Below are 12,370 nucleotides of genomic sequence, written 5' to 3'. Positions count from 1 at the left end.
TCTGCATGTAGAACATACTGTATGTATACATGCTTTTACATGTATGGACCCACGTGTGTCTATGTATGTACATGTGTACACACAAAGACACATATAAATCATGCGTGTGTGCTTATGAATCTTCCCAATCTGTTTTCCCATGCTTTTTCTGGGAAGGAGTGGGAACTGGGTAGGATTCTGAGACTGATGGCTTGGAGAAGCCATCTGTTGGCTCTGATCCAGTTTGTAAACACTTTTGTATTGTTGCTGTGCCAAATGTAAAACATGTGTTAAGAAAGTGACAATCAATGCATTTACAGTAAGGGCATTCTTGTACAAAATCTCTACGTACTGTTCAATTTTGAAGCAAAAGATAAGGTATCTGTGGTCATCCAGTATCATTTTGATAATGCAAATGAGAAACCATTTACTTCTCTATTTACACAAATTGTCAAAGTGCAGCTGATACTACAAAAAAAAGCTGATGGCACTGAGGCATTTTATACTGACTGAAGATCTCATCTTGTGCTCTCAGAACAGTTTGATGCCTTGACAAATGCTTGGGTTGTTCACTCACAAAATAATTCTTGTGCATAGATGAAAGCTCCAAGAAATGTCTCAAATGTAATAAACTTATGTTCTGACGTACCAACTTTTGAATTACTAAGAAGCATCCGGAACTACTTAGGGCTTACATTATTTGTAGTCAGATTGTATAGTTTATAGAGGGAGCTGGATGTAATATGCTGCTACTCCTACCCTATTCTCAGCACTGTACAGAGAACATCGATAGTCGGTGCCTTAGAAGTGACAATGAATACTCCCATAAAAATGAATCACTGCCATAAAACTCTTCCATTGACAGGGCAGAGAGAAAAAAATACTCTGAAAAATGCAAAAGCCAAACCAAAAGCATATTGATATAATATCCTTTCAGAGGTAAGTGCAGCTCCTGCTTTCCAGAAAAAGGAGTTGGTGAACAACAGGAAGCAGCTTCCTTGTGTATAGCTGTACAAACCCTCTTTCAGCTACAACCTCAAGAAACCTTTTCTTTGCCTTCAGGATCATGAAGCCAGTGTTTTTTGAGACTGCACTTGACTTCAGGGCTCTTTCTTTTCCTCCTTCCAAGCTTTGCTTGTCCCATACCTTTATCTGCAATTCCACCTATACAATTAAAAATTGACCAATTTTTCAATTGTTCTTGCTCAATTTGGTACTGTACAGTGAAGTTTGAAAATAACTTTCATTTTGCAAAGAAACTTTACAGTTTTATAGCAGTCAGCTATAAAGTCGAGACAGCAGTCTTGACTTCAGCACTGTTGTGCATCACCCACAAGGTCAATGTATTTTAGCAGGAGATTCTCAGTAATGGTGTGACTGTGACATGGGAGATTTGGTCTTTTTGAAGGATTCGCTTTGACGCATGTTAGTCTTCAATACTCTTCTATACATAGAGCCAAAGATTTGCTTTAGTAGGAAGCCTCCTTGAGTCTTTTGTGATTTGAGGCCTGATCCAAACCACTTAGGTTGAAGAAGTAATACTCCTTTTGTTTGCAGTAGGCTTTGACTCAGACTTAAGTGTCTTGGAAGGGTTAGGAACTTGATAAAAAATCTTAGTTTAGAACATCTGGTTTTAATGGCTTCTTAAAATCTCCTTGGTCTTTCCTTTGTGCTACCATAACTAATATAAGTTGTACTTTTCAAGACCCATTTCATAGCTAAAGGATAATTTTTCCAACTGGAAGCTTAATGTCAAGCCAGTTTTGCATTCTTCCATGCACAATAAGCAGAAATATTAAGCATTTTTAAAGCTGTTTTTACATTACTACATAGTTCAGTAATGAGAAGACAGAAATAATTGTTACAAGCTAAATATCCTCTGGGATTTGTATTCAGTGTTAGGATAATTAAGTAGAATTGAATTACTGAGAAACAGAAACCTCTGTTCTTTAAAATTTATATCAATATGATATTAATTACAAGAGAAGAATCTGTCAGTTTACTGGAAGAGAAGCTTTATTTTTGAGATTTCTTGGGGGTGGGGGGGAGGGCAGAAATGCAAGCCACAACATTGTGATGCTGCATATAGGTGAAGATAGGATTGAGTCATGTGAGCATTATGTGCTTAAGTCTTCCACAGGACTGTTCAGATGTAGAAAATTAAATAGATCACTTTTGTTTGTGGACTAGAGGCTATTCTTTTGGACATCTCATTCACTAGTTAATAATGGATTTGTCTGTGGTAGACTTGACAAACCCAAAGCCATTTATCATAGAGTGGTTTGGGTTGGAAGAGACCTTAAAGAGCATACAGTTCCAACCCCCCTGCCATCTCTAGGGACATCTCCCACTAGACCAGGTTGCTCAAAGCATCATTCAACATTGCCTTAAACACTGCCAGGGATGGCGCATCCACAACTTCTCAGGGCAACCTGTTCTAATGTCTTGTTACCCTCATAGTAAAGAATGTCATAATATCTAATCTAAATCTACCCTCTGTTATTTTAAAACCATTCCCTCTTGCCCTATTCCTACATGCCCATGTAGAAAGCCCCTCCCCAGCTTTCTTGTGGGCTCACTTTAGGCACTGGAAGCAGCTCTAAGGTGTCCCTGGAGCCTTCTCCAGGCTGAACAAACCCAGCTCTCTCACCCTGTTTCCATAGGAGAGGTGCTCCTGCCCCTGGATCATCTTCAAGGCCCTGCCTTGGACTTGTTTGAGCATGTCCATGCCCTCCTCATGTTGGAGGCCCCAGACCATAGATGTTTTATCCACTGTACAATGAGTGTCATTTCAGATTAATTTAGTTTCTGCAAACTTCAATATGACTACTTTTAACATTAGTTTGTTCCTTTATATAACTTGATATGCTGGTTAGAGGTTACTGAGACTAGCCTTCCGAACCCAATGTTTGTTTAAGGCCACTCTTGCCATCAAAGCTGCAAAAATACATCACCACAAAACAGTCTTGCTTAGAAAGATCTGTACTTGTAACTAAGATAACTCAGCTGACTTTATCTGGAATAGGGGCACTTTCATAGCCGCTCTGCTGATATAGTTGATCAAAAGTACTTTGGCACCAGACTTTCCTCAAGTTTTAAACATTTGTAAAAAAAGAAAATGGTGAGGGCATCAACAAAGGAGTTGACTTGAATCTAAGAACACTTTGGCACTGGCTGCTGCTGAATGCAGGCAGTAATCTTGCTAAGCTGGATACTGTCATAATTTAATAGTAGAGTCAGTTTCTGTGCTTCATGGTGATTTTAATTCCATTCTTCATAGCTATTTTCTCTCATTATCTGGGGTACCTAAATAAGGAAATGAAAACTTGATACCTATGTTCCCCCTGGATGCTAGTTTGCTCCTTTCAGGCCACCCCTGAATGCTCTGCTGCCTTGCAGGGTGTTTTCCTGAGTCTGCTCCCAGCGTTGTGCAAGCTGTAGAATCAGTGACAATACAGCAGTCAGCACTGCCTTCAGCACCATGTGCCTCTGCAGTGCCTGCTTGTTAGACTGGAACTGCCATCTCCATCAAATAGCTATTTAACTGTGATTAACAGCCACTACTTGAGATATGTTGTTCAACTGTATCCTATTTGACTTGTGACAGGCACTCTAACTATTTATACTGGATTAGCAAATCTATAGCAAAGCTGTCATGGCTGATTTAGTATTTTTTTCTCCCAGTGAAGCTTGTGCTGTTTTTAGTGAATAGAATCAGGTGTTTAATGGTGTGGAACCTAGTGACCTTGGATTGCTAAAACACCATAGGCTGCGCAGTCTGCTTATGCTATTGAAATACTAGGGGGGCTTGCCTTGGTGTACTATATGTGACTAGATCACATGCTTGGAAGTCTTATTAAAATACTTATTCTCCTGAGCAGAGTGAGGAGAGAGTGAAATTTATGCAAGTTGTGATGTACTCACAGCTGGTATTGAGAAGAACTAAATGCGCTGATCTGACAGTGGCTTCAGAAAGTGATTGATTGGTCTGCTACTTGGGCCTAAAGATGTCTCAATTTCTGTTATTTTATAGGAAAGAAAACAATGGTTTTGTGACATTTTCTTTTCAAGACCTTTAAAGCCTATATTAGCAAAATAGATTCTATACTGACAGTCCTGAAGTGCTAATAACCAAATTACTTTCTTTTTAAAGGCTTTAATTTTCAAAGCAAATGATATAATTTCTCTGTTCAACTTATTAAGAAAAGGACACACCTCATCATTCTCCAGTATGGTATGTTATACTAGTTTTGCAAAGCTAAAAGATTTCCAATATAAAGAATTACTGTTTTCTATGAATCCTGAAAAGTGATGGCTATTGTGGGGCTTACTGTTTGTGTGATAAAGGGGAGTTTTCAAAGTTGGCTGGGAGATGGAACACTGTAGGTAGACTGCATTGTCTAGTGTGATATATCATGCAGGTCACACAGTCCATTAGGCACTGGCCTCTCCTAGTGGCTTACCTCTGTGGCGGTTGTTTGCTTTTTCATTTGAAAACCAGCTTGTGACCTGCTTCTTTTGTATTGTTTCACACTGCTAGTAGGAAAACTTCAGCAGGCCAGATCCTTGCACAATCTATACTTTCAGATGCAAGTGCTACAATCATAAATGGGTTTACGAAGTTTAAGGTAATAATCTGAAAAGGGCTGGATTTACCAGCTCTCCTTCCGCATGTGTGGCTTATATAAGTATTAACAGCAATCAAGAGCTGTGGAACTTTTTCCTATGGGTGAATAAAACATTCAGCACCCAAACATTGCTTGGATGAAAGTAGCTTCAGAGCTGTCAGAAACAAGTCCCTAAATAAATGTCCCTACGAGTCACTTTGCTATAGGTTTATTCACTTTTGATATATTATAAATAATGCAAATTTAATACCCATCTGGACAGTAGGTTTTTGCCAACTGCTACCAGACCAGCTGCAAAATTCACTGACTACAAGCTATGCAGCTGCCATGTGCAGTCAGAGCCAAGAAGGAGCATACTGCTAATTCTCCTTCAAGTGCTTGGGCTGGTATGATGTACTGGAAGTCAGATTAGCAAGCAGGGAAAGTAAGAGCTTATATATGGACATGCAACTTTATTTAAGTAGGTCACTTGGTGAGAGAAGCCAGCTGAGATCTAATCACCTTTGCTTGCAGTGGCCCTCATGATCCTTGTCACATTATTTTCTATTTTAATGCATGTCTGCACTTTGTGTAGCATGTTGTAATGATAAGAGCTACAGAAATACATAGAAACTTTACATATGTATGATTTTGATAGCTCCTTCTGGTTTTCATATTGTTTAATCTTCCCTGGCTTGTAGGCTGCTTATCTGAATGAAACAGTAGACATCCTTAGGGAGAGGTCCCTGTCAGCCTCTTCAGGCTGTTTTTTGGCCCCTATGGTTTTCTATCCACTCAGCACTCCCTAAATATTGGTGATAGCTCCCATTTCTTTGAGCAAGTGGTCTGCTTTGTTTGTCACTTAAGATTTTGTTGATGTTCTTCCAACTGCTCAGTGTTTTGGAATGCAAGTCCCTGTGGACCTGAAGATGCTGATGAGGAGCCTAGGGCTAATGCTCTGTAAATTGAAACCGAAAGCTCATAGCAAAGGCAATTGAAACCGATGACAGGGGAAAATACAAGGGCTAAATTGGAGATGGATCCAAGATTATTGCAAGGTTTTTTTCATTAAGAAGGTGTTCTTTACCTTCAGGGAGAGATCCATGCTTTTTGACCATTGATATTTGTAAATTGACTAATATATTTAGCCTATGCTAAATTGGCTATTGTATTTAGCCTATGCTTTGGACACCTGCTGTATATATTAGCTATATAAAGCAATGCTCAGTTACAAAAGGAATACAGCTTTCTAATAAAGAGTTCAGCTGGACAAATGTAGTTATCTTAAATTGAAGGCATCTGATATTCAGCCATGCTCTACAACTGCTTTAAGGTTCAGGGCAGATTTTCAGCTGGCAAAAATCAGTGTCAGCTTTTTGACTGCATTGAATCTGTGCAGGTTAACGTGAACCGAAAAGCCAGGCATTACTTTATTGTCTTGGCATGTCTGCGTTTGTGTGTGTCTGTTGCTCTGTTCTTGCTATTCAGCAACCCTGGCACTGCACTTGGGAGTATTCAAGAGCAGGAGGAGCAAGCAACTGCATTATCTAGTCTGTCTTTTTTCAGACCACAGTGCATGGTCTGCTGGGAATTAGTCTTCTCTGTTACAGAAAAGAACATCATAGTACTTTGATGGGGAGGCGTGCATTGATATATGTACTTAACCATGAAATGAGTAACTAGCATCTTCAGCAATAAACTTTTTTAAAAGTCCAGATTGTGGGAGGTTGGTATGTTATTGTATGGGTGACTCAGGATTTTTCTTAATGTTGGTTGCATTGCACTTCATAACGAAGGTATTTTTATGAAGGGAGCTAGGCTAGGCTAGCATGCAAGCTCTGGATATCTCAGGTTTTGTGTTCAGTTCTCAGTCACAGTGGTCTGGCTTTTCATGCACTGGATATGGGGGCTACCCTGAATCCTAGACTTTAGGAAATACAGATCATTATCTCATGTTCATGGCTTGACTCGTTTCCACATTTTCACTTTGCTTTGGAAGGCTGTTAATATTTCATCATGTAAACTTTTGGCTGCTCCACAGTACTTCTAGTGCAATGGTTTTCAATCTTATACAAGAAAATTGACATCTGGTTTTATTAATTTTAACAAAACCTTATAGCAGGAGTTGAATCCTGAGTGGTTTAAATTGAATTAGATAAATATATTTCACTTTGATAGCAGGTTTCACCCAGAGAGCTCAGATGTTATGCCTTGTCAGTTGAGAAGCAGATGTATAGCACAAATATGACTTGACCAATACACAAAGAAAGGAGAAACTATGGGAATAGTTGTGCTTTGTCAGCGCACCTGCCCTTGGGTTTAGAGTTCAGGATGTGCTTGCCTGCTGTACTGGGGGAGAGCCCTGGTTCTGCCATGCAGCTCTGACTGTAGAGTGTTGGCGTTTCCTTTGTAAGCTCAGTGTGGAGAGGGTATACAGCATTATCTAGAAAATACAAAACATGCATATCAAAATGGAAACCAACAGACGTAACAGAAGTGATCTCTAGATGCTGAAAACAGTGCAGTATAGAAGTGTGAAGCCAGAGGATAACCTAGATTGAAAAGGAGCTCTGGTCTCATGGTTGAAACCCTGCTGAAAGCAGGGCCAACTTTGAAGATAAACTCAGCTTCAAAGCTGTATCAGATTGCTCAGGCTCACAGTAATGTAGTTCTGAGTAACTTCAAAACTGGAGATGTTACAACCTCTCCTGGAAGTGTGAAGACACCCATTGAATTCTGCTTATTATAGGACTCTGAAATGAGGCTTTATTTCTTTTAACTGTAAATATATTGAACAAAGTACATTGGTAAATGCAACCCTGTTAGGTTTCTAGTCCTGGTCACTGCTATGTATCTCCAAACAATCCCATCCCAGATTACAGTAATAAATACAGGTAGTAAATAGGAATGTCTCTATGTTGAAAGTGATGACTGTATTGCATCAAAGGTTGGAAAACTCTGTCATATACAGAATCTTCTTCACAAGAGCTGAGCTGTGAGAATTGAAGTTGGTGTTATCTCTGTACTCTAAATTCATCTTAAAACAGGACAAGTAAATACTAATGTTGTTCAAAATTATGACCTCTCCTAATAAACCCAAGGATTAAAAAACTAAAAAGGGGAGTTTAGCCCCTTAGGCATTTATGCAAGCCATGAATGCAGTGAAACTTGCCTTTCCACCACAGCAATGAAACTTGCCTTTCCCCAGCCTCTAAATTAACATTTCTGGGGTTACTCTGCTGTGCTCAGGATGCCTTATTCTGAAGAGAGACATGCTGGAAGGATTAGCAATAGAAGAGCTGGAATGAGGCAGTCAGAGCTGGAAGCCAGTGCAGCGGTTTTACCAGATTTTGGAACATCTGCATGTCTGACACTTTCTTGCTAGTCCTGCTCTGTCCTCTTCTGAGGTCCAAATGTGCTCAAGGTTGCCTTTTGGGGCAGCCTGTGTAAGGATGAAAGGATGATCTGTTTCCTGGTTTGTGTCAGATTCACTCAAAAAATGCTGTGATGACAGATTCCATATTCAGTGTGAAAGAGCTATTAAAGAATACCTTGTTTGTAGAGATTGTCAGTCTCTGCTTGTGTTCTTCATCTGTGTGTTCCCACTGGGAGCTTTTTTCCAAGCGACTTTGGGCCTGGACTGGCATTACTTTGGGAATAGGGCCTAGACAAACTGCAAAATACTGCTTAGTGCCATTCATCTTTTTCTAAAAGAAAGAATTATTAATAGTGGTTTCAAGTTGCTTTTTTACAAATGTTCCTGCAGACAAGAGAATTATACCACTTAACAAAATCAGCTGAAGCTGCTCAAAGTCTTAGCAATGTCCCAAGCATTTAAATCATTTCAGTGAAAGCAAGTCTTCCATTAACTCAGCATGAGTATAGGTGCAATTCTTCTTTATGTGAGTAGAAAAAAGGAAGATGGAAAGGTTTTATTTATACAAAGGAAGTTATACAGTTTCAGATAAGCATGTCTTCTGTAATACTTGTTACATTTACCCACCATTGTTACATAAGCGACTCTGGGTAGAATGTTACTTTCTAATGAAGAGATCATAAAACTTTGGTTTTTCTATTGTTTTTACTTGACCCAAAGTAATTGTATCATATAGAAAATCAGCAGAATTTCTTCAAAACTGAACTCACCCTGGAAGTACATATCCCAAGCTCTAGGTACTAGAGCTGGCTGCTTTTAAATATTCAGAACTTCAGCTCCCTCAGTTTTATGGCTTTCATGTTTACCTGTCCAGTATGTATGGAGAATGAAACTTGCTTTAGGCTGGCCGTTCAAATTGTTTACTGAAGTCCAGTGTCAAAACTGCTAGTCCCTGTGCACACTGAGATGTTGTAAAACCTCCACGTTTCTGATAGACTCAGCCAGCCCTCAGATGCGTTCAGTTTGGTTGTGCTTCTATTAAAATCCATTTTGTGAGAACAGGTGCTAAGATCAGCTTGTTACTGGATAAAGCTAATGAGTTGGAGACACCCGTCATGATGATGGGGTGGGTGTTGAAGTCCGGTAATGGATTTTGATGGCCAAAATATGCCGTTATGGCCTCTAATATGTGCCCTGGAGGACCTTATTGCAGCCTTAAAATAGAGCTTTTAAAATATGAAACATATTTCTAAGAATTTACAATTAGTCAAAGATTGCTTTTGAAGAAAATACTGCAATATAAAGTAGCTAATTGAGGAATATAAGCCATAAACACCTCAGGGGAACCCTTAAAGGGCAATTTTAAAGCTGACTTTAGAAATCTGCTGGACTTTTTTTTTTTTTTAAGTAGCCCTGCCTCTAGCAACACTTCTTTCAAAAGCTGTCAGGCAATGAGGAGATTGGAGACAGAGCTTTACTTCTATGGAAGGAAGTGGTAAATTCCCATCAACTCCCACTGCCGGTCCGCTTTCATAAAACAAGGAGGTAGAGAGAAGAACTGACAGACACTGGTGGAGTGGGGAATAGCTTCTGGGCCCTCAGGAGGCTTCCTTTTTATGACTTCGTAAAAGTTATTTTCACATGGGTGAGGAGAGAGGGCATGTTTTATTTTCCAGTGCTCATTTTTTGGATCTTAGTCTGTATGGCAATAGGAGCAAAGATGATCATGCGATTAATATATAAATTTGAGGAAAACTTGGCTTTAGTACAGCCATTGATGAAACTGGCTATTCATCTCTGTAAGGCCAAGGCTTCATCTTTAGTTGATGCAGTGTTTGTACGTTTTATCCGCTCAGCTTAATATCTGCCTTCATCACCTGCAAAATGGAACAGCTTTTATGTAGTTTCCAGAAATCAGCTGTGGTTGCAACATTCCCTGCAATCAGTAGGTTGAAGATGTTATATTGTTTCCACTGGGGAGTTTTTTGTCAAATTTCAAATGAACCATTAAGTAAATCAGCAAATTCTAAAGCTGCTCAACATTACCTACTCTTTTCATCAGTCTGTTCATGAGAGTATAGCAAAAATGAAACAAAGCTGTTAATATGTTTTTAAGGTATTTCAAAGTTGACTTCACACCTTCTAAAAAAAGTTTACTAAAATTTTGCACGGTTTTTATTGCTTGAAAGTGTATTGCTTTTATACATTACTCCTGAATTACAGTAGGAGCATTAAAACGTGTTTCAAAAGGATTCAAAACTGCTTTCCAGTTCTCCTGAGTTCTGTTAGCAGTAAATGAATATTTTTGTACAAAATTTATTTAGTTTTCATCTAATAAATGAAAAAACAACACTTCTAAATGAAGTGAAATTTATTGTACTGAAATTGTTGGGCAAAATTATATTTAGAAAATGCTGTTTGACATTGCTCTTTTAATGGCAAATCCTGTTACTTGTAGTGTGCCAAAGTGGTTACTTGGACCTGACTTCAGGTGATCAGTGTAGTTCCTCACTGGGACTTCTAAGATCCTAGTGAAGCAATTATTCTGATGCTGATTATGATTGCTCTTAAGGTTGAGATCTGTAAATCACCCAGTTTGTTTGAATTCTTCCAGTCTTTGCTTAGTGCAGGAATGCAAGGAAGGTCTCTGTGGAAATCATTATTCACAGTCCAACAGCTGCTTTGGACATATTCAGAACACAAATAGAAGTTATTGAAGCCCCTGCGATATGCTGACTCTGGTGCGGTGGTTAAACAATTCACCGTCAGATTAAAGAGCTGATTTGACAGACTTGAGCAGCTATAGGGAATTGGCCGAGATATTGCCAGTGTAATTTTATCCATATAGTAGGATTAATTATAAATCCCGATCAAGCTGCCTTTGGAGGCAATGCAGGTTTCAAATGAGCCCAAAGTGAGGCTAGAGATTTGGGCTGACATTTCCAATGCTATTTCAAGTATTTTGGAATTCCAGTCTCACTGAGATGAATAGAAACTGGGCATCAAACACTGTAGGTGGCTTGCAAATTACAGTCCTGAATTTTAACAGTGATCTTTTAGTCCAATTGGGATTTATAATAGGGGATATAAGGAAATAAACAGGGGCTTTGACTCAAGTTCTGGCATCTTTGTGAAGACAGGCTGTGCCAGAGCACATGTGCAAAATTGCAGGCACATTCACATACTCTGCCTAATGGGTCAGCCTATTTGACTTCCAGTGATGTACTGTCTTTATTACAAAATTAGTGATTGTGAAAGGAGCTTTAATATATTAATAATTAGTGCCTTAGGCCAGGTATCAGGTGGCTTTTATTACAGCAGTTTGTGTGGTCCCACATTTAACTCCGTGGATATAGAAGTGGAGAAACCACCGTCACCTTCATTTATTTTTCATATCAGATAGCTGAACAAACATCTTTCAGATCTCTGGCCCACCTCTGGCTAAGGAGTTCCTTTCTGCATTATTTCAACAAATAAGAAATAGATTTCTGGCCAGAGGTGGGTAACTATTGTGTATGGGCAATCCTGTTGTTAGCATCAATGCAATTGTGGTCATTCTATCTTTATTTTCTTTTTTTTAATCAGTGTAATAAACCCACTAACAGCAACTCAGCACCGCTTGATTTTAGTGCCTGTTAGCACTGGAATGGACTTCAAGTATTACATCAATTAGCACTACATATATCATGATGAATTTGTATCCTGAAGGAAGCAGATAGTTCCCATCTGGAAAACTAGAAAACAAAATTAGAAGTGATGTTTTATTTTTAAAATAAGCACAATAGCAGAAAGTGTTGGCCTATATGACTTCATTGCTCAAGAACCAACTGTGTGATATGGGGCAAGCAGAGAAGGCTAGAACACTTAACATGACGATAGTTTAGTACTAGTAAAATAAGAGCCTTTTTTTTTAACAGAACTATTTTCCCTTTTATCTTTACCAATAGACTTGCATGAGAATCTCATTTTTCCTTAAGAAGCTAGTTCTCCAATTAAAATGCACATGGAAGGTGCAATAAGAAGAAGGAAGGACCAATAAAAGGAAACAGTGATTTATAATTTTGATCAATCTCTTGATTTGGGTGGCCTGGTTCATGATCTTTTTAATTTTGGTATAAGCAGTGCAATACTCTCTTTGCATTTTTCTTGAGGTATACATGTATTGTTCATACCAGACCCTGAAAAAAAAGATTAGTTCGTTCATAGATAGAAAACAGAGAAACTAAATGATATCCTGAATTGTTGGTGCCCAGAGGAGCAAAAGTTGGTGCCCTACTCAGAATTTCAGCTCTCACAGGCCTAAGGTTCTTGTTTCTTAACAGCTGGTCAACTTTTCCCTCCTGTCTGTAACCTCATATTCAGGATTCAGGTAGGTTTCAGTTAGTTTGCTTTCCTTCCCCCTGGGCTT

The sequence above is a fragment of the Pezoporus wallicus genome, unplaced genomic scaffold (genome assembly GCF_028554395.1).
Source record: "Pezoporus wallicus isolate ANWC-B61680 ecotype Strahan unplaced genomic scaffold, APGP_CSIRO_Pwel_v1 contig_4710, whole genome shotgun sequence".
NCBI classification, from domain to species: domain Eukaryota; kingdom Metazoa; phylum Chordata; class Aves; order Psittaciformes; family Psittacidae; genus Pezoporus; species Pezoporus wallicus.
The sequence above is the reverse complement of the archived record's forward strand: the minus strand, read 5'-3'. Positions refer to the sequence as shown.